Genomic DNA, 24,091 nt, shown 5'->3' on the forward strand with positions numbered 1-24,091 from the left:
ATATTTGTTATGAAAATTCCTACTTTATTACGATTAAGCAAATCTACAGAATAATACTCGAACAGTAGCCGATCAATCTTTCATTCAAGACGTCTGAATGTATGAATTTAATTATCTACTTGTCGAATTTATGCACCGTGACAAATTCATGAATTGTTAACAATATGGCGTTCGCAAAAAACGTTCTTTCTCGCTAAATCGCTTCTAATTACATGAGATAAAAAATGCGAGTCCATGCTAAATTAGGCAATTTTTTTCGACACTGCGCATTAATTTTGTAAAACGGGAATGTTTAATGACGCTTTTCAAATTGAAAAGTTAATCAATTAATAATTATGTGCCGCAGTCGTTATATGGCGTTTCTGTGTTATAATAATTGTTTTAGGTTTAATGGTTTTTAACGTCTTTAACATGAAGTTTAAAAAACAAAGAAATTTGGAATATGATAGGATCAAATGATCCTCCCAATGAAATCCCAATGAATCCAACCCGAACGCGAATCTTTCATATTGTAATTACGGAATCTCTTCTGGAGGTTAGTATGGACAAAGACATATCGTTTAATTATTTTTATATATAAAATACAAGTACAAAGATACGTACAAATCAGCGTTTACTTTTCTTCTGTTAAGGTATTTTATTAATTTAATTTTTGTTACCAAAACAATAATTATGTTGTTTTTGTGTTTGTTTTAAGAATGAATATCATTATAAATGATACCAAATGTTGTTATTACGATGTAAAACAATTAAATGCTATTTTTTATTTGGTGTTTTGGTATACTGTTTTCTAAAGAACACCAGTAAAGTCTACACATATTTAAAACCAACTTTGCACTTATAAATGCATCCGCTTCGCAACGAAAAACCTTCATAATAATAAAAGAGCCCTGATCTATTTTGATGAACATAACCCACTTGCCTTTATTCGCTATTCTGTTTCCATATACAGGAGACAAATGACTCTGGAGGTCGAATGTACGTAATTAACTAAGACATTATTTTTAATTAACTAAAAATTGTTTGCACCTTGCACTTTAGTTACTGAATGTCTATTGCTTTAAATCCTGATGGATTCCCTCTAACCTCGAACACTAACATCATATCTCATAAACAGAGCATATATATTCCCTAATGTGGTAGACACTTTTCTGTGTCTGTTGGACAAATAATAACGTCGGTTTTTGTGGCTAAAACATGCAGATTACATTTCCATGTGCATGATATGCATGCATGTGTTAATTGCGCACATAAAATTATAAACGTCTTATGCATAGGTGGAATGCAAAGGCATGAACACCAAGTTAAGAATCACACGCTCAATTTATTTGTTAAACAAAATTATTTAACAATTACAGCGGTATTATTGCGCCAACTATTACAATTTATTTCACAGTTTATTTGAAATCTCATTGCAACTGTTAAACATTAACATATTTGATTGAAATGATAAGTTATGTTTTAATTATTTTTAAACAGTTAAGTGCGCAAGTCTATTTGAGAACGTGTTACTCAGTGTTTAAATTTTGTAGGATTACTCATATTTATAAATTGTAGGATATTGGTTTAGTTCTCGAATGTATTTATCTATAAAGGTTGCACGCGTGCCACGGTATGGATTTTAAATTTGTCACATGACACATTTAAAATTGTGTCATGTATGTACAGAGCCGTGTCGGAATAATGGCTTCAACGTGCTACTGTCACCCCTGAGGTCGTGGATTTGAACTAATGGATTTTCTTACTATGTGCGCATTTAACATTCGCTCAAACGGTGAAGGAAAATATCGTAAGGCTAGCCTTAGACCCAAACAAACGACGGTGTTTGTGTATTAGATTGACAAATGATCATGAAACAGATTGAAATCTGAGGTCAAGACCGAAAAAGGTTGTAGCGCCACTGTTTTTTTATTTTAATTTTAAATGTACAACATCATGAAATTATGTGATGAAATTGTATGCCTTTGAGAGGTGTCGGCCGATTTGGCGAACGCATTTGCATACTAATACAACGGTAATACCACCATTGTCTTGTGGTACCACCGCGTACCTCGCTCGTAACGAGACTGTTTATAAATATTTAATGTTTTGAAAAGTATTACATGCTCACAATTTCCTTATTACAAGCTGTTTTTAGTTTATCCTTTCTAAATAAGTTTGACCTCAAATGTTGATTAAACTTTTCAACATTTGTAATAACTAATATGTTTTATAATATATTTCATTAATAGTTTTTTTAGATTCTAGCGGTTATAGCAACTATAAAAATCAAAAAGTCACGGTACACAAATACATTTTCGTCTCTATATGCGCAATAACACTCGAACGAGAAAAATGTCTTAGACCCGAAAACCCTCAATTGTTATAAAATAAAATTGTTCAAAGAAACATGTGGTATTAGATTATTATTTTTATTTAAGTAGATTTAATATTTCAGCGGTTTAATTTTAATTTTTTTAGGTCTGGGCCTTAAATTTTGTATCTGTTTCATGATCATTTGTCTAATAGGCAAGTAGGTGATCAGCCTCCTGTGCCTGACATGCCGTCGACTTTTTTGGTCTGAGGCAAGCCGGTTTCCTCATGAAGTTTTCAGACCGTTCGAGCGAATGTTAATTGCGTAATAGAAAGAAAGTCCATTGGTACACAGCCGGGGATCGTGACAACGATCTCAAGGATGAGAGTCATATGTTTAAGCCATTAGGCCAACACTGTTGTACTTCTAACGTCAACGGTATGTAAATAAATATTTTATACGACATATTACATAATGTAGATTTACATCAGATTAACATCGTACACGAATTTGACATTCTTGTTAATTATCATTACTGCACTTGCCTTGTGCATATGAAATATAAAGAAGTAACATCCTATATTTATCAAGAGTTAAGATCTTCATTTATGCTTTTATCTCCAATTTATTAATATATTTTATTGGTATTGGTGTAGGACATTTACCAAATGTTCCATGTAGCAAAAAAAAATAAGTATAATGAAGCAATAATAATGAAGAATATACACCAATAAAAAGGAAATATTTAAATTAAAAAGAAGAAAAGTAATTAGCTTTTTGTACTCGAATCTATAAAACAAAAATATAATTATAATATATATACATCATACGTATAGAATGGATATATCTATCTTTTTACTATTGTGTGTTCGTTGAGTTTTTGACATTGTATTAGTATCGCCATATTGGCATCTACATTTAGCTTTAACTTATAAATAACTATAACCTATGTTGTTATATATAAAATTATTTTTTTTCAAAGAGAACATCCGTGCATTTGCAACAGTGCCTAACTTATTTTTCTGGAACTAGACAAATGAAGATTAAGAAAGAACGGGTTATAGGATGATCTAGTTGAGAGTAAAGGGATTTTTTAGCAAGTGCCAAAGCGGTGAATAGTTGGCCTCAGTTTCCGAATATTTAAAGAATAATTTGTTGTAATATAGTTTAATATTTAGATTTTTTATTTATAATATCTTAAAACGTGTCATCTGTATAGGTCAAACACATAATTTTCTGTCGTGTCAGAGATATTTATCGTTAATATAAAATGAATAATGCTAACCAGATACATTTATAATTAAATTACATTATTAATTGACAAAAACTGTATTGGTGTTAAAGTATAGAGGATTTCGAATTAATTAATTACTTGAAATACATAATTAGTAAATTTTCTGTAAACTACTAGGCGAGCGTGGTTTCATGGGTTCTGGGAAATGTACTCCAATTTCTAGATCAAATATTAAAATCCAATCTATAAAGAGGAATAGAAATATTTAATAATAATAAAAATATTATAACTTATATAAACAGTCTCGATACACAAAGAAATAAATACAGCTCCCTAGCTGTGCTAATAGCATTACAATTTAAAGTTTTGGATTCACAAAATCCGTTGACACTTGTCAAAGAAAGAAATTATTAAGCTGCGGGGCATTAACTCCCAAACTCTATTCTATGTTCTGGTAAACTTATTATTTGCGTATCACGTCTTTTGTCAATGGCAGTGCAAAGGTTTTCCCTGCGAGTATCTTTGTTTAAAATCTCTTACATCATCGTCATCTTCTCTCATGCGATGTTTCCGCTCAGCTTTGAAACGACGCGGTAATTAGTTTGTTTATAATCCTTTATTACGCCTGCATTACGACAATCGCAAGGTCATAACAAATTACCTTCAACTTTAATAAGCAAAATCAATCAAATTTATAAGCGTTACAATACTGTAAAAATAATATCTATGAACGACCCGAGCATTCGCAGTTCCGCGTATGGCTAATAAAATAAAACAGTTCATCGGAGAAAGTAAAATGTGAAATCATTGTATATGAGACGCGTATTTACTTTAACCAAAGGACATCGATGTGTGTGTTGACATAATGTTTTTGCTTGGTTTGGAAGAATATCGTCTTGCGTAAACTTCAAACTTCCACCTAAAGTCAAGGTGACCAAGCAAGTTTTTTCAAGACCGGCGCGAAATTGAGCTTAGGTTTTTGGGTTGCACGCGACGTTAATAATTAGTAATTATAATAGTTTTGACGCATTTCAGTAGTACGCTTTGACGTTAGTAGTGATTACTCGGCTCGATACCTGTTGAGACGAAAATGACAAACGTTCCGGTTTCGCTTAGAATCGCCTTGCCTTCAATTCAAAGGAATGTAGTATTGGAACATGCAAAGCGTCGTAGTTCATTATAAAACGCTTAATGAAATCGTGACCAGTCTACTGTTGCATAAGAAAGACTATTTTGCAAAATTGCGGAATTTGAGAATTATTTATCGTCTTGTTTCAGATGCACTAACTCGGAGAAAATTGACTTAAATATATTGTTTAGCAGGGAATGCGTGATGCTGACGTTAGCTGGACAAGACAGCAGGGCTAAGTACCGGTGGCAGACACTACATTCTACCATATTCCAGACAGAGAACCATAGACTTGGCATTGTCTAGCAGAATGCTATTATAGCGTGTTTAAATTTTTTTCCTCAATGTCTAGCTATTATATTATTGCAAATTATATAATATTAATCAGTTTACACTATTATGTGAAATGCAATTGAATCTTATGAAATAAAAAACTTAAAATAAGTTTTATCCTCATACATCGTTGTTCATATACACAGTTATTCTTGCTACGAGTCAAGATAGTTTATAATCTTAGATTGAGGATACATTATTAATTTTAGGCGTTAATGTATCAAGAGGACGTCTACTTTCAAAAAAAATAATTCGATTAATAATTTTGATGCAGTAAACAGGAATTAATTGACCTAAATTTGTACCTTCGTTTGTAGTTCTATTGTAAAATATATCACTGGAAACGCTACATTATCAACACTGACTAAAAGTATTTTACTGTATTTCCAGTTATCGTAATAACATTTTTTTGTTTTGCCCACATATTTATTATGCCATAAATCTCATACAATGTAAGAAAATATGTTTATGACAGGAAAATATTTGAACGTTACTTTTTGCCTACTACTATTTATATATTTATTTACACTTCGTTACATACGTTATGTTTATAGAACAAATATCAAACAAATTATAAAGAATGCAACGGGCGGCCATATCGCTAACAACGGTCCTAGTTCTAGGCAACCGTAGTAAGGTAAAAACAAATATTATGGGTAAAGAGCAAGAAGCGCACACCAAATCCTATAAAAACCAAACTTAATCTAAAATAAACTACAAAGCTAATCTCACGAATTGATGAATAGCGATTTAATACAAGCATTACAAAAGCCACGATTGAGCAGGATAGGATATAGAGAAATGTTTATGTAGAAGAGGTCAAGGCATATGGAGTCGGGCAGCCAATTCTACAATGAGAAAATAATGAGAAGGATGAGCTATGAGAGGGAATTTCCAAAAATCATATATCTTTTGAATTTGGAACAGGTATATTATTTTAAAAACTTCTTTTGATTTTGCGCCATTTCACATATTTTTCGTGTTTATTATAAAATTACACTATGGATTGGGTTGATCGCCTTGCACAAAGTTGGAGCCGATATATAGGACATATCCTCAATCACTTTTTACAATCAAAGAGAGTGGATTGATCAAAACGCTCTCAATCGCAATACGCAGGTGAAAAGCACAGAAATGTCCCCTTTACCGATGAAATTTTTTTCCGATTGAAAAACACTACAATAAGCCATATGAAAAAGTGTACGCTCATAAAGAAGCTACATAAGTCGTCGGAAAGGTACAACGTGGTCATCATCCTGCGTCAGTGATGGTTTGTTGCGGCGTGTCTTATAAAGGAGACACAAAACTAAATTTTTGTGAAAAAGTAGTGAAAACTTCAGGCAAAGTGTATCGAGATACAGTCCTGAATCATGTAGTGAAACCTCGCAGCAATACACTTTTTACAAGCTTGGGCCTGGCTTAAAACCAACGTCGCGGACTTTATAAGACCCGAAGGCTGGCCCTCATCTAGCCCCGACGTCAATTATTTAGAATTCAAATTATGCTCAGTTTTAGAGGACATGGCCTGCTCTATACGATACTGCGACATTGAATCTCTTAATGAATCTTTGGAGCAAGCAGTGGCAAACTTTACCTTGGCAACAGTACGTAAATCCATATATTCGTGGCCAAACAGATAAAAGTTAAGCTGACCAATTGGAATAGAATATTCTTTCCTGAGACTTTAATAAATATGAAGGTATAAATTTTAATAATATTACATTACTTCATTAAAAAAAATGCATTTTCATTTGTAACAGTGACATGAGAATTTGAATTCATTTTAAAGATAAGGGGGAGTTTTGGGATTGAAAAGAATTGAGTATAAAAGTTGAAGATGAGATCAAATCTAAGTGGAATAGGTAGCCACCGGAGCTGCATATTTACTAAGACCAAATAAAAAAGGTGTGCTCCAATTCTGCCGGCTGTCGATTTAGTGAAGCAGCTCTTCCTTCATAACAGAGGAGCATGATTCCACATAATTGAGAATAGGAAGCAGAAAAGATTGCGCTATCATTGTTTTTGTTTGGATAAGAAGAAAATTAGAAAGAAGTCTCAGAGCATTAGAAGTGGCATATAGTTTGCGACTGATTTCATTCATTAGCGTAAAAGTAACAATTAGCCGAAATACACACTAACAGGAAATTGATAAAGATAGCAAATAGAAATGGGAAAAGTATGCCACCCTGCGGAACACCAGTACTTACAATATTCCGCTGAGAGTGGGTATCTTTTTTTAAACCGCTGGCAACGACCCTAAAGATAGCTACAAAACCAGTCAATAGCCGGTGCAGATATTTTTATAGAACGAAATAACCCAAGCAGAATTTCAAAGTCCAAGTACTGAAAGCATTGCTAAAGTTAAGCAGAATGAGATTAGTAAGCTGCCCACCATCCATCCCTCGGCGGATTTCGTCAGAAACCTTAACAAATGCAGTAGTCTTATCTGACTATTCATTGATCACTTTAGCCTTAATAATTGACTTTGTCAATGATTTTCTTCTTATAGTGCCGTCTCTTTTCAAAGGATTTTAATTTTGGATACCGCGCTTCTAAATGATGACCGGTAGGTATTTGTTAAAATCTCCTATAACTATATAGATAATTCAAATTAAATTAAGTATCAATTCTCTAGGTATATGTATATAAAAGGTATAAATGTGTGTATACAAAACTTTTATATCCTATAATGGCCGAAGAAGATCTTTGAATTTTAAAACATTACTTGGCGTAAGTAACTTTTAATGAACGATTACGCCTGTTTGACTCTAACGTGGTAGAGTCATTAATATTATTTCAACATGTAAATTTATTTTAACCATTATCATACATTTTATTTTTATCACTTGGACATGTCAATTGCATACATTTTTTAAAAGATTAAGCAAAAGAATGTGCTCGGATCACGTCTTAATAATTTTTAGAATAACCGTTGTAGATAGTATTATCTATTAACATGAATCATACACAATAATGGTTTTTAAAGTTAAACATTTATCTCTAGAAGGCGGATTTAACTTATTACACAGGCTATACTTAGTAATCTTGGTTATGGTTTTTGTTTAAAAAATAATAAGGAGTTCTTAAATACCAGAGGAATTTGAAGAATGCATTATTTATTGATCGTAAGGTTTTGAACATAACAATGTTTCAAAATATTTGCTTTTATTGAGATAGTCGGCCAAGGATTTTCAAACGCCACGACACCTGTGCGCTAATTCACGCTTTTAAACTATTCATATACGAGACGACGAATATTAAGAGTTAAAACACCTAAACAGTATTTGTTATAACTTTATAAAGGACTTACTACTTTTCGAATGCTTCATGAAGTCCATTTTTTATTAACAAAGCGTTGTGCGCATGTGGGTAATTTGTTTTAAGTCAAAGATATATAACAAACTATTTAATACATAACCTGGCACAATATATCGAAATTATTAGTAAACAATCTCATCTATTTTTCATTATTTAAGTTATTTCTGTATAATTATAATATTACTTAAGCATAAATTTGATGTAATTTTGTATTCAAAGTCACGATTGACTACTCTGATAAAAATGCTCTTTAATATTAGCCGGAAAGGAACGAATTAACATCGAGAACATTATTTGTATAGTGCCTATTGAAATGATGTAACTACCTATTGTTCGTGGAGGGTAATCATATTATTTAACTCCCATACCTACCGCTAAGATTTAATTAGATTGAATAACATTAGGATACATACTACTGTACTGAAAAAATAAATGATTTTCATTAGCAATTTCTTCCTGCCATTTACATTACATAAGGTAAAGCTATATATTGTTTTTCCTTCTTCAATTATCGCGGAAATTATGGTATCCGATATTGACACTTATAAGAGACTTATATTATTGTATATTTTAATATTTGTCGTGTACGGTTCGTACAGCCTGCATGATATCCGAAATAATATTATATTTATCCGTAATTAAAGACGTATTAAATAGGTTAAGACTAAGAGCAGCGTATGAGTAGTTAAAGTGGGCGACTGTATTTTCGGTCGAGCGTTCACAATGCAGGTAATTCAAAATTCTGCACTTCTTCTATACATTTTATTCGTAATGTACATTTAACTGTTAGTACATGAAGGATAATGTTGCGACAAATTCGGCATGTCTTATAATCTCAAATAGATGACTGTGTTAGGCAGAGAAGGCCAGACAGATTGCTTTTAGAAAAATATTGGGTCTAAAATAATTGGCCAAAACATTTCATTTGATTGGAGAGTGCTTGGAACTGCTTTGAATAATATTCATCCATCACTAGATTCTAGACTGTACAGAGCGTTTTTGAGTGCTTTTTGTGTAATAGTAATAACTTTTATAAATTATTTACATTTGACGGTAATTGTGGTATGTTTTTTAATTGAAACGCCAGCTCGGCCTGTAGTATCCTGACGAACACTTTTGTATGCATAACATTGTATATAGGCTGTCAAGTATTATAATTACGCGTGGCGCTAGTCTAAGCTAAATAGATTGTCGTGCTAATGATTGCAGATGTACTATTCTTTGGCGCCGTCTGCAGAAAGTAGCGTCGCCGTCGAGCCCCAGCGAATTTTAATTCCTTGCATTCATACGTGATTTACTTATACGTTAGTATTTGAAATTTCCTTTATTTAGCTCCCTAGTAAGATAAATTAACTGCTACACATATAAAGTAGGTCTATTATAAAACTACGCGCTGTTGTGAATAATTAGTATATATTTAGAACTTGCACAAAAAATATATAAGAATTTGTTTTATGTAACCTCGCGCTGGAAAATGCGTGTAAGTACCTGCATTTAACTGTTACAATGATTGACGTGCATAGATAACACTATAAATAGCTCTTACTCATTGATGCACTAAATTATCAATATACTTTTATATATTGAATTAAAAATATATTTTTTCCAATGATTAGCAGGTTTTTGATTTTTTGACTTATTTGTTAATTGATAGTACAGATCAGTATACATACATATATAGTTCTACACTGATGAACCATTTAATTGACTTATAAACTATATGTCTCGACACTCCGTCACGAGGGCGAGGTCAATATAGTTATATTTTAATAATAAAGTATCAATAACAGTTGTTACGATTTTTTTCAGGAAATTAGCAATGAATTTTGACTTGGGATGTTTCTTCTATTTGTACTACCGATTTGTCATATAAAAAGATAATAGCACCGAAAATAGTCTCTACTGCCATATTTAATGCTTTGTAATTCTATGGTTAGCGAAAGAGCGAAACGTATTTGTAAATAGTCGAGCTGTCAGTAGGCGCCAAAGAACGGACCGGTTGTCATGACGCAGGTGAAAACACCAATTAAATAACTATCCACATATCCTCGACCACGGATCAATCGTTATATAAAGAAACACGTAAGTGCCTTTGGCCTCAAATAACTCAGAGAATTTAAATTTTTATTATCGTGGATTCATAGAACTTTTAATATGAGAAAGCATTGTTTTGGAGACATCTATAAAAAGAAAAGAGCGTTGGAATTCTTGAAAGGTCGGCAACACAACCAGATGAGCCTCCTGGCCGTTTAATACATAAATAAATAAATAATAATAACTATTTTTTTCTCCCGGTTTCTCCATGTCGTAGTGCTTCTCATAGCGAAGTGAAGGAATGTGAGTACCAATAGATTTATGGCGCTTCAAAGTAAAATACGCTAATCTTTTAGGCCGTCGTTTTCCAGAAATTACAGCATAAAACTAGGTTAATTGTTTTTAAAACCAGACTGATTAAGTGGAACTATAAATAGACACATCATCATAAAGCAATATTGATGTAATAATAATTTGTTCTGTGTCATAATAAGCAAAATATGTAAGACTATATTAGCAATTCTTTACAGTCGTTCCGAACTTGTAATAAAAGAACTTCGAGTACAAGAGATGGATGTATTTGTTAGGTTCGCAAATATTTGCCTTCTTTAAGTTTATTTCACTGTTTTCCTGTTAAGAACAAAAGCTTGAATATTTTTATGAACGTGCATGTGATTGGAACACTGATAGAAATATTGTAATGACTGTTATTATTTCGTACTTGCAAATATTGCAAGGCTACTTCGAATTCTGAACACGGATCACACCAAAACAACCTTGTCGCAAGGCCCTTAGTTTACCGCATGCCGATGGCCATGTGGTAACATTTGACACGAGTCATCTGAACGACAATGGTACAAATTATGAACATTATGTACATAGTATTGTTTCGACGGTGATGGGAATACGGATTTATTAAACAAATAAATTACACTACTATCGTTCATAATGAATAATGTATCTTTATATTGGTTTCCGAAATTTGAACTTACAAATTTTTCGAGTTATTAATGTAGATGAAGTAGGCTTTTATAAATTTGTATTAACGACGGCGAAATTAAAGAAAAGAGTGTACTAATTATTAAAAGGTGGGTAACACACTTGCGAGCATTCTGGCAATGTGTGTGGTCGGCGTAGATATTATATTATTTAGACTTCAAGCAATGTTATCAGGAGAGTCATATAACAAAGCAAACAAGATTTCGTACGATTGACAGTATAGAATAAGACCGTTACTAAAGCTCAATAAAAACGAATAATATTATTAGGCTATTAGTACGCGAAGATTCGGCATATTAATTGTAATTAAGGCAAGCAGATAGTTCCTATTTTCCTAAATAAATGCGATAAATTAGTAAAATTTTCCTTAGGCAAATAACGTCACATAATGGTAACATACATTAGCAGTCAGTAATCAGTTGATATTCACATTGTCATCGAGTCGTTTAACTTGTGTTATACAATCCAAGCATTCATTACACCTAATAGTTTTTGTTTATATTTGCTATTGTTCAAGGTTTGACAAAAAGTTAATCACGTACCGGATACTTTAGGTCCATCATTAGCTGGGCAAAGGGCACTCTTTGTCATAATTATCACCTAAATATAAGACAATCCCGATAACAAGTTTCTACATAGGTTAGCGAATATGGACCTGTTTGTAGAAAACGCAGGCTGTTACAAGTTCAAGTTTTATAGAAAATTTCATACGCTGAAAGTATACTTTTGATATCTCGATACTTCTGTTAGGGTAAGTTTTATGCATTTGGTAAATTTGTCTAGCTATCTAGCTGACGTTTCAAGTCTCTGTACGAGAAACCTAAAATCATACGGGCACCTACTGGCTTTAATGTATCCGATTGTTTATGTGTATGATTTAAAAATTTACCTAGTTAAGAACTATGCTATAACAGAGAACTGTTATCAATTTAACGATACGTAACATGGTTTCGTAAACGTTCTTGAATAACATGAGTATATTAATTGTTATCGATTTGCAAACGATAACTTTCTTCATTTCACTTTCAACTTGCCAGTATAATGATTCTAGGAGACTGTTAATAGTATAAGCTTAAACTGTTGTATATGTCTATAAAAAAATATTTTGTCTATATCTGTTCGGATAGAGATACAACTCTTATTAATAGTATGAACCCTACAGTAGTTTGTAAATAATAAGTAAGAATATTTTTATTTACTTATATAAACAGCTTTATAGAAGAACGTACCATTTGCCTATATATCAACAAAACATAGTACAATAATAATGGGATTTTCGAAAAGTATACCCATTACGTTATGAAAAACGCCTGAAGCCGAGTTCGATATGTAATTTAGTTTATTTATAAACGTAAGTAAAACAGTCAAATCACAAAAAAAATCTATAAATCGAAAATAAACATATAAAATAAATTAATCTTTATCTCTACTATTCAAAATTGCTTACAAAAGACAATATTGCCTCGATAAGGAAGGATACTGTATAAAATAAGAAAATCTATATTAAAATTCAATTAACGATTTCGGAAGTTATTCGGCCTTAACGTGTCTTAACGTCAATATACAGTATAAACATGCTTAGTAATTTTTAAATGAATACATCTTTGAATCTTTTCAAACAGGTATGACTGAATTTTGATACATTAATTTCAACATATAATGGTAGCATTATACTTCCACTTGCTGTTAATATTGCATATATAATTGTATATCGATTTAAGAAAGCCCAGTTTAACAAAATATGTGCGGACTACCAGTTGTATCAACCAATACTATGACTACTGAGTCAATACTATGACTAAATTTGAACGTGTATTTAATTAAAATTGACTTTATATATTTTAAAATAACGTGCAATATACGTATGGTTACGCACAACATGATGTTAGCTTACTACTGTAAGTATATTTCATTGTTTGTTATATTTAACAAAGCGCGAAGTTTACGCCATTAAATTGGTTGAAACCAGTAAAAACGTGTGCACGTTTTATATTATATTATTATATTAACTTTATCAATGAAGATTTGTAAATAAAATAATGTGATCTGCAAAAAAACAATGCAAGCAAGTATTTTTAAATCTAAAAATATTCGGATAGGAAAAAAATTGCGCTTAAATTATGCTTGCATTTTAATTTATATATTAATTTTCTGTGATAAATAACATTATGGTAGATAAGTATATGTGTCAAAGTATCTAATGAGACACAAATTCATCTTATGTTAGTAAGCCAGACCATTTATCTGTGCCAAGCTAACGGTCAGCTGTACTTTGAATATTTACATTGTACATTTAAATTCTACTTTTACTCTAGTACAAAATTTATGTTACGTCAATATTTTATTGATGACGAATACATCGTTCTGTTTATTCATTTTAAATACTGTAACTCCATATGCATAGGTTACTATACTAGGTTACCAAGTTAGATTACCGTAAATCAACATTAAAACGGACGAAAGATCACCACTATTAAATGTCGCACCTGTGCTCAGCTCATGGTTTGTGGAAATTTATATGTATATATATATATATATATATACATATAAATATATATATATATATATATATATATATATATATCATTATAGATATAAATAATTTTTAGACCTAGAAAAAGAAAAATAATATTTTATACCTTTGCCTGTAATTTAATGTTTTATATGTACCAATAATTATTCAAACATTAACTTCTGAATAAATTTGTTTAACAATTATAGGAAGTATTATCGAGCTTCTTCGAGTTATATTTACAAGAAGCGTCTTGTTTGCGGAAGCCAGTGTTATAAATTTGTTTATAAATAAAGGGCAGGCTGTATACTGTTCAACAGAAAATAATAAGTATTTAGCCTTCAGGCCAGTCTACATTGCTTTCACATTACTCATAAATTTTTGCAATAAAATCTTATTGCACATAATAAAAACGCTATTAAGTGTCGCTTGAATTATGTGAATTACGCAATACGTATTAAAATTAGATACAATATTTTCTATGTAGCTGCTGAATAAGCAACATTTAACAGGAAATTGCTAGTTATAATATCAATAAGCTTAAGATGTTGACCTCAAACAAAAGGATTCAATAGATAAAATAAGTAAAAAAAATATACTGAACATCTTTTAAAAACTTAGTGCAGATAATGTATTAACAAAATAAATGTAAGGCACCGTATTATCTCTTTAATATAGAGCAATTTTTAATAAGAAAATTGTATTGGACATTTAAGAATTACAGTTTTCAAGGATTAAGTAAATTAATCTTATATTACTCCTTTATTTTGTTTCCTTAAATAAGTCGTATACTGAACGGTCTTAAATTAACTACAAAACTAAATTTTAAATACATAACTAGTTAATCAACAATTAAAGATGATTTAGATTTCCTAAGTACGGCTGCACTGTATAGCCTAATCGTGAGAAAACCGATTAACTAATGTAATTAAATTCATACATTCTACGTCTCAAAAAGTCGTGTTGCTGATAACTATTTGGCATTGGAATAACTGGCTACTTGTTGAGTTTATGTTGTTTTAATCACGATTTAAACATTTGCTTATTTAGAATCTATTGAATATTCATTTGCATAGTATTTGTATCTGTTTCATTAATGTTTTTATAGGTCAACAGTATTTTGTCTCCGAGCGTGAGCCTCGTAGATTTTGTGTCTAAGAGTCAAGATTTTGCTCTGATTTCGATACGTCAAATCCGGTAGTGTTAATTGCACACATCGAAAAACAAAATCTACGTTACTCTAATTTTATTTGGTTTATAAAGCACATAGTAAAGCAAATTTATGTGTTAGTTGTCATTTTTATTTAGCTACCAATTGCTAACATTATTATGCACAGCATACGATTGTGATACACACATACTACCAAAGGACCTTTGAATGTGTCTCTTCTAAAATTAGTTCTGGCACGCGATGTACCGTAAAGCAATCAGGTTACCGTTGAATAAAATATCAAAATCATAACTGTAATGACATAATAGGCCATTATAAGTTTGAACCCGCGGAATCATTTAGCTCTCCAATGTGATGCAATCCAATATTATTTTGTTCACAAACACAACAATAAAATTGTAAAAGATTGTAAGTAGATTATATACCTATAAAATTATTTAATAATTTAAAAATTAGGCCAAGATTTCTCGGTCACAATTATAATCTGCACTTCACACAACGTTTGTTTGTTTGCGCTGGGCAGTTACTGCGCTATTTTATACAGGTTGTCCAAAATAAAATAAGTTCTGCGGCAGTTTTTATATTATCTATTTCTAAGTAATCTTTATAATCACCATTATCACCAGTGGTCTGACAATTAAACTATCTCAAATAGTCGATTGATTATTCTAATCAAATGTATAAATTTATGTCGCATTAGTGTCGCTTCTCAGCGCCTGATTAAATCTACAGTAAACTTATTGAGGTCTTTACAACTGTCAACTCTTAATACTACGCTATAAAATATTAAACTGACTTTTAACAAATGAGTCTATGCAAGTAAAAAGGTTTGCTTAAATTCGCTTACAACATGTAAAGTTTATAATATTCAAATTATTTCGAAGAATTCAATTCTATTAACTGTTAGGGATAATTCCTTATATATTTTAAATGCCAAGTTCATAGAATTAATTAAGATTTGTCGTGACCTTAGCTGATCTAGCCAATACGATGACAGTTTATAATTGTCTTGAGACATTTATTATGCACCTATAGAATTAGCATTTATAAACAAAGGAGCGGATTGCGGTAAGACAATCGTGGGGGCCTGAGAATGGTTTGAGTATTATGTATTTCACTTCATATAAAATACATACTCTCGTTACTAATTACTACTATACAATTGTTATAACCGCCACATAGACACCACATAGTAGATTTAATTTTAGGGGTAAAATAAAATCTAAGTTCCAGGCTTACTTTCATTAAACATATTTTTATAAATGGGTTTTGTATATATAATGCAGTGCCTTGTGGCTTGAACGTGCGTCTTAACCCTGGGGTCGTAGGTTCGAACTTTTCGAAACTGGCCTGCATTAGTCATAAGAAGACCACTGCGTGTGGCCAGAAGGCTGACCACCTATATGCCAAATAAGAAAAATAAATAATATCGAAACCAATACAGTTATAGTGCCATTAGCCCTTTTTGAACAAATTGTGAGTGTATTATAGTTTTATTTAAGATAAACGATATGTAATGATATTATTTCATACTTATAAGAAGCACCTGTACAAACAGTGGACAGCTACGTCATGAATATTGATTGATTCTTTGTAATCATTGCATATTTTTTTATCTATTAAACATAAAAAGTCATAGTAATGCATATATAGCATATATGCTTATAGCATATAGGCTTAGTGGCTAACCTCGTAACGAGGAGTCGTACATACAGTAGGAATTTTACAATTGTATTAAAATAATATTTTAGTTTAATTAAAGTTCTATATTATAAAAAAAAACAGTTTTCCTTCTGACTCGAACTGTTAATTCTAATTTAAAAGAATTAATTGACGGATTTCCCTACCAATACGTTACATTATTTGAACATTTTAAGTGTATATATCAAAAACAATTAAACCACAATTCATTTGACGTCGATATTCCTTCGGGAATGTTTAATGTAAACGTAAGTTAGAAGTAAAATCTCCGAAAATTTACCCGTTACTTCAAGACACACACACATGTGTCTCTTTCGTGTACCGACACTTAACTTTTAAGAACGGACATATTTTCATCTTATACATGTTTAATATTAGCTCCATAATTTAGCGTCGCTTGCGCCGATATTTTAGCATAAACAAATGTCCATTGTCGTTGAGATTAGCAGACAATTTATAATATGCATTAAGTGATGTGAACAATCCGTAAATTTGATGATTTAATTTTAACGGATGACATTTAAGAGGAGTATTTGTAGAGAATATTATGAATGTTAATATTCATTCAAACAATATGGAAGATTAATATATAACTATATCATTTAGACATAACAATAATATACTGCAGGCCAGGCCTCGACGCATCTGCTTGGGGATGACAGTTTAGGCGAACAGTGCATACATACTAAAAGCCCTCGACCCGCCAACATTTCCTCTAGATGAGGTATGGAACAGTGGAGCCTTGTTCCCACCATACGATCTATCACTGTTGGGGCCGTTCTCAAATTTCCATCTACCTTGGATACTTAGGCCACTGAATTAACCATACTAATTTAATATAATGAATCGGTGATATCTTATTTATATATCCATTGAAATTATACCAAACTTAAAACCAAATCAAACACTATCTGAACAACGAAATCGAAAACTTAAAGCACCTTTAGAACGCGGCTAACATTTCAAATTATAATACTTAATATATTAATAAATTATATTATTGTTTGAATTCTTAGGTGCGTTCAGAACCGTCACTCATTGTCAATGTGGTTTGTTTATCAACGTTGCGCGCCACGTGCGTGAAAGCAATTGCCACACAAATAAATTGAACTATAATTATTGCCCACTGGAATCATCGCCTTTATCGACGCATGCACGGCGGACCTTTAATGAATGTCAATTCTCTGGTACGATAACACATATTATGAAGGTATTAATTATTTAGAAAAAGACACAGAGAGGCAGGTTGATATATTGTTTTAGTTTCTGTTTGTTTAAGGGGTCAGAATGTCATAGAAAAAATATGTCTATTTTTTATATTATGCAAACAATGTACCAGTTCAATATAAACTTAATTTTTTTTTGAATTTCTGATATTATGTTAAACGTTTTTAAGGATTTACTCTTCACACCTTTGTCTGAAAACTATATAATATAACAAAAATTATAGCTATGTTGTAATTTCTAGGTTATTTCCTTTATTTGCGTTCATAATTGTATATTGTTACCAAATTGAATTCAATATATTTTAATTTCTGTTGTACACACCAAAAACAAGTTGCTCAATTGGCACACTGCATTACATCTGTCTATTGATCACTTCAATCTCTCATCAAGACTGCTCCGTCAGCTTTGTGCCTTTGTGTTTCCAAGAATACGCATTCCAAACGGTACATGGAGAATAAGAAATTAAGAATCTTTAATTTTATTAACATAGTTGTTGTCCCTATGTTGCGCCCTCGACATAATTTTCAATATAAGGTTTCGAATAATTTATCACGAAGGTCTGAAACAGCTTGGCTGATGATACTTTTCATCGCATCATATATTTCCATATCCTCGGTGAAAATGCGGAATCGGCTCTTCCAAACCGTTATCTCAAAACACAGTTTTGTTAGAGAAATAATAAAATAAGTGTTTAAATGAATTTTCATTGTACTATTTATTTTGAACTATACACTTACCGGCTAGGAAAATTATGATAAAGACTTTATTACCTTTAAAATAATTTATGAAATTCGGTATTCGCGCAATTATTGGATAATACGTTTTTAAAACGATTTGTTACTAATTATAATAGGTACTAGGTATCCCTCTAACATCAAAATGATATTTTGAATAACCTTACGACAAGTGTGTGCCCAAATTCGACGAGATAAGTCACGTAGAAGGTAAGACAATAACATGAGTAACATTCACAATGTTTGTCAAGTACCTGTTAGTGTTTACGAACAAAGAGAGAAATCCCATCGAGCACACGATCTCAGGGTTGAGACTCGTCCTAACTAGGCTAAAATATTTTTACTTAGATAAGAAGTTTTATTGACAAACGCAAATATATAGAAAGCATAAAAATAAGGGAACTTTCTCACAACAAATTAAAAGTGATACATCAAGGAACATGTCGCTTAATCCACCTACGCGAGAAATGTTTAACGACAAATATAAATACATCGTCTTCAAAATCCGGTCAGTATGACCTAGATAAACTCCCGTTAAACCTTGTTCTGCTTCAGTTCTCCAAAGGCTACAATCGTTCATCTGATGCTTTTGACTAATGAAAGGAACCGTATATTAATTTGCATCTTCAAATCGACGACCTAAATGTACTTTTTGGAGGTCACGAGGTTTAATATTTAAATAAATCAATTGTTGTTCGATTTACAAGAAATGTTTGTTGTAGTATAGGTTGTTAAGTTTTCGTAAAGAATTCATTTGTGATGCTGGCGTTTCGTATCTTTAAAACCCATGCTATGTGTAAGTTAAGACAATCACGCTCTTGGAAATTTTGTTTTCGTTCGTAAATCGGGTTGTATTTCGGGGTAGCTTTTCAAGTCATTTTCATATAAAAACTGGTGAGAATAAGTCAAACTCATAATAGAAAAAATAGATTTTTAATTAATATATTATATATTTTAGAAAATATAAATGCAAAAGTATCTTCCCAAAAAAAATGGACAAAATTCGTTTGTAATTTATGTTTAAAGACGAGCGTACAAAAATATTCCTTATAAAATACATACGTCTAACATTAAGTTAATTCTCACATTGTAACATAGTGGGAAATATCATAATAATTTACGTCCTCTTTGTCCCCTTCACAAACGAGCTACTAACGGTAGCCTAGTACCATTAAAAAGTAAACATACAATCTTATTTAGTTAATGAGGACAGTGATTATTTTGCCTAATGAGCTGGGACTTATCAACAACTTGAAGGCGAGTTACAAGTTCTGTGTTCCTCGGAACTAATTATTGTTTCGGTATACTTTCAACCGACTCTATAAGACCAACATTTACAGTCGCATGGAAATACTAAATCTATTTCGTTGCAGTTATAAGCTACAAAAACCTATTAGTTTCGATAGAAATTAAAGTAACGTAGTTATACGTCAGGTAACCCCACGGATCAGATGGACTACAAATAATATTCTAACAAACTTATGTGTAATTCTTAAACATTTTATCTTTTAAATTCTACGTTAATGCGACAACTAATATACAAAATAAATATATGTATAAAATGACCATATTCATGGACTCGTGTCGGCTTCAATGAATGCCTTAAAATCATTAATTACGTAGACAGACTTAAAAACTTGATCGTCTTATAAATAGTTCAATGACCTACAAGTTAGGGCAAGTTAAGTAATATCAAGATATTACTAGCAAGCTTGATTACAAATATTTAAGAATGTATAGCAATTCGAAAATTACATTAATAATTGCATTGGTAATAGAAATTATTCTGAAACGTATGACCTAACTTATTATATATCGATATTGTTAACTGATATTTTAGATTAGGTAATATTTGGTAAGTTAGTTCTCGAAATGAATTTAATTGCGTCCAGTTTGATGTATGTGTTGACAGAACTAAACGTTACAAAAGAGAGTTGGATATTTGCGAACGCTATCACATGAATACGAAATGTAGTTCTAATGTTTAAGTTTCTTTAGGGGAGTGGATTTGCAAAACAATTTTATACTTCATACTATTACGATACTATTCGAAGTACTTCACTGAATTTATTATTATAATTTTATTAACCTAAGTGTCTCTCGTATAGCAATAGGTTAACTTAGCTAACACTGGGTTGGATAGATTGAGCTTTACATAGTCTTATGAAATAAACTTATTTTTTCCGGGAATGTAACTTTTAGCTTGTCTCGATGTGGTAAGAAGGAATGTGTTTATATTACTGTGTAAATGTTAATAAAATAATTACTAAAATTTGATTTTATCCAAAGAGAATCGTATCAAAAGTGCTCATTAAAGTCTAACCCAGTGACAAAACGAATAAAAAAACCGTTACAAATGTAATCACCAAGTGGTGGGACAAACTTGCTAAGGACCAGGATTCTTAAGAGACTAAAGGTTCAGAAACACGCTAGCCGTACAGCGGAAAAGTGTATTTGAATAAAAGTCATTATGAGATGACTGGTACGTAAGCACTATATGGGAACCAATCCCAATACTTCCTCCTTGTAACATTATCGCCTAACACGAGGGCAAGGTGGCGGTCGACATAAATGAAGCGTCAATATTATATAATCATTTACTTGCATCAATTGAAAATTACATGGGCCAAAGGGGATATATGTCTTTATTTTACAAAATTGTTAGTCAAAGCAGTAAGGTCTTATCTTACTTTTGATTTATGAAAATATAAATGTGTCCAATCAGAGACATTGTTAACCCGTAAAAAATAAATAAAAAATCGTATCGAGCTAACCAGAACGAGGGCTTTATTACAAACAATTTGATGTTTTTTTCATATTCCGTAAATATAATTTAAAATTCTAACTTTTTTTAACGTAATGGTGATTTCTTTTTACCCGAATACTTACTCATAATGAGATACACTCTCCGTAATCTAATCATAACAACTCCCGTTAATTATAAAATACTTAACAAGACTATTTGTAAATTATGTGCCCATTTAAAAGCTTATCTACACGCACGGAACTCGATTTTAACAAGTGATTTATGCAAATTTAAACGTTTCCAATGGATTTTAATCAGTAACTATATTTAGAAATATATATGGTAAGTCTCGTAACTAGACATCCGCCCCATATAGAATTCCAGATGAAAAACAGTACACAAATTTGTGTGTTTATATTGTAAAAAAGACCAATATAGATCGCTTATATACCAATACAGTGAGACCTTTTGTAGGGCCTCAGGGCACCCAAAACTAGAACTACTCTTGCATGGGGCAGAAGGTGGATTTTTTCGTCTGTTTCTTTAGTGGTAGTCTAAGACATGCAACTTTCCTCACAATGTTTTCTTCATCTTCTTCTTTCTTCAGCATAGTTGATTGGGGATTAAGGGATAACAGGATTGGAAATAGGCCGCCTAATTGAAGGCTAATCACAATCAGGTATTGTTTTAATATTTAAAAAAAATTCACAACGTAATCGTTATGTAATAAACCGTTGAGTTTCCTAACATCCATAGACGAGCGCCTAGAGCGTAATCTGCATCTAACCAGTTATATCTAGTTTCACGCTTTATAAATAAACGTTTATTGGTATTTTTGCATTAGGCATAATTGCCAACGATTGTTATCTTAGTTATTTTATTGTAGTGATAACTATTATAGAGTTTCCTTTATTATAAAAATTCAAAATGCCCAACCCATTCTCATAAAGCAATTTACGATCGCTTTTATTATGTTGATCCTTAAAAATGCTAAACATCTATTCGTAAAAAATCTAATAACACTGTTTAGAAAGTACTCATTCGGTTCTTCCTACCAAATAAATGTGCTTCTACAACCGAAATATATGTGTAAGTTGAATATACATTCAAAATTGTAATCTACACTAGCTTACAAAATACAAAGATACATCAATGACAGAATCGTGCTTTGTATTGCACCTTATTATACTATATCTTATAAATGAAAACGGTTTCTTCAGATTCTAAAAATTCCTATCAGATTTTCGTAAGAACGCGAATTTGTCTTTCAAGCGGACTGATGGAGCTAACATAATATTTTATATAACTCGGAAAAACCTTAAAAACGGACGCCCTAATCACCGATGCGTTACGGAAAAATAATGCAATCAATTTATTTATACAGAAATATTATTATTCTTTATGTGCGAAAGTAAAATTGCACTTAAAGCACTGCCGTAAACGACACTTTCATTGTACTATATAATAATGCCTTTGTTACAATATCAAAGACTTACATTCCATATTATATGTTACAGATAAAAATAATCACATAGAGAAATTCTTTCAAACTCAAAACATTTAAAATAGTATTAAAATTATGTTCACTTAATACTTAGTTCGTATGTAAAATATATGCATGGTAACAAATACTTTTTATTTATATTAATTTTTAAACGTATATGGAGTTCATATGTATATATCTATGTCTATGCCTTTATCGAAACTATGACAAAATTCCTTTTTTTCTAATATCATCTTTTTATTAGAGTATTTTTATATATTTATATGCTTTATTATTTAAATTAATTTTGTACTTTATATGTCAGTATAATATGTATAAAGGCTGTCAAAATAAAGATAAACCATATAGATAGTTAAGTTAAAAAAAAAACAAATTTGGGATATTATTAAAATCTATTTGTGATGTATCAATCAAACTTACGAATTTATACTACTCTAGTACTATCAAATTAAATTTTGTAATCTACGAGGTCACACGCAAAGATTCGTTGAATCATATAACTTAGTTTAATTAAAAGACTAATACTTATCGTCAATCAAGTTCCAGACTCATATATTTATCAATATAAATTGTATTAGTTTCTTAGTAAAATTGTAAATAAAATAAATAAATTGTGAAGTAATCGTTATAAAAATGTAATAAATAAGCAAATTATATAAACGAATTAACTAAATGGCAGTTGAATTGTTACTTTACTAGAAAAGTATAATTTTGCTTTATATATTTATAATTTTAAATACGTATCATTTCTAGGAAAAAAATATTGTGTATAAGGAAAAATTTGCGAAGACAATGTTAAAGGACTCTTTTCGATTTTTTCGTTTACCGTCAAAGTATAAGATTTTTTAGCTCGAGATCATTAACATCTAATTAAGATTTAAGTATGTATATTATTCTTAATGCAAATACTTAGATTTTCCTATTTAATAATAAATATGTTTTTTTTGTCAACGGTTTCGTGTTCCTACCCGTTAATACTAAAATAATATAGCATTACATACAAAACATTTAATATTCCAGGAAATATTTGCAAATTTCGTATTATCGTCCTTTGGTCATTTTAGTATATATTTACTGTACGTTAAGCATTGACGCTATACTTAATAAATATATTTCATATCCAATATAAATTTGGTAATCAAAATATTTATATGGT

At 31.1% G+C, this 24,091-nt stretch overlaps 1 protein-coding gene across 2 annotated transcripts in view; it reads right to left on the reverse strand.

The window, feature by feature from the left end:
* The window catches only part of LOC123718415 (UNC93-like protein), a 47,266-nt gene that overhangs the window by 22,464 nt on the left and 711 nt on the right, over window positions 1–24,091 (reverse strand). The gene's annotated exons all lie outside the window — the stretch shown is intronic.

Source organism: Pieris brassicae, chromosome Z (genome assembly GCF_905147105.1).
Source record: "Pieris brassicae chromosome Z, ilPieBrab1.1, whole genome shotgun sequence".
NCBI classification, from domain to species: domain Eukaryota; kingdom Metazoa; phylum Arthropoda; class Insecta; order Lepidoptera; family Pieridae; genus Pieris; species Pieris brassicae.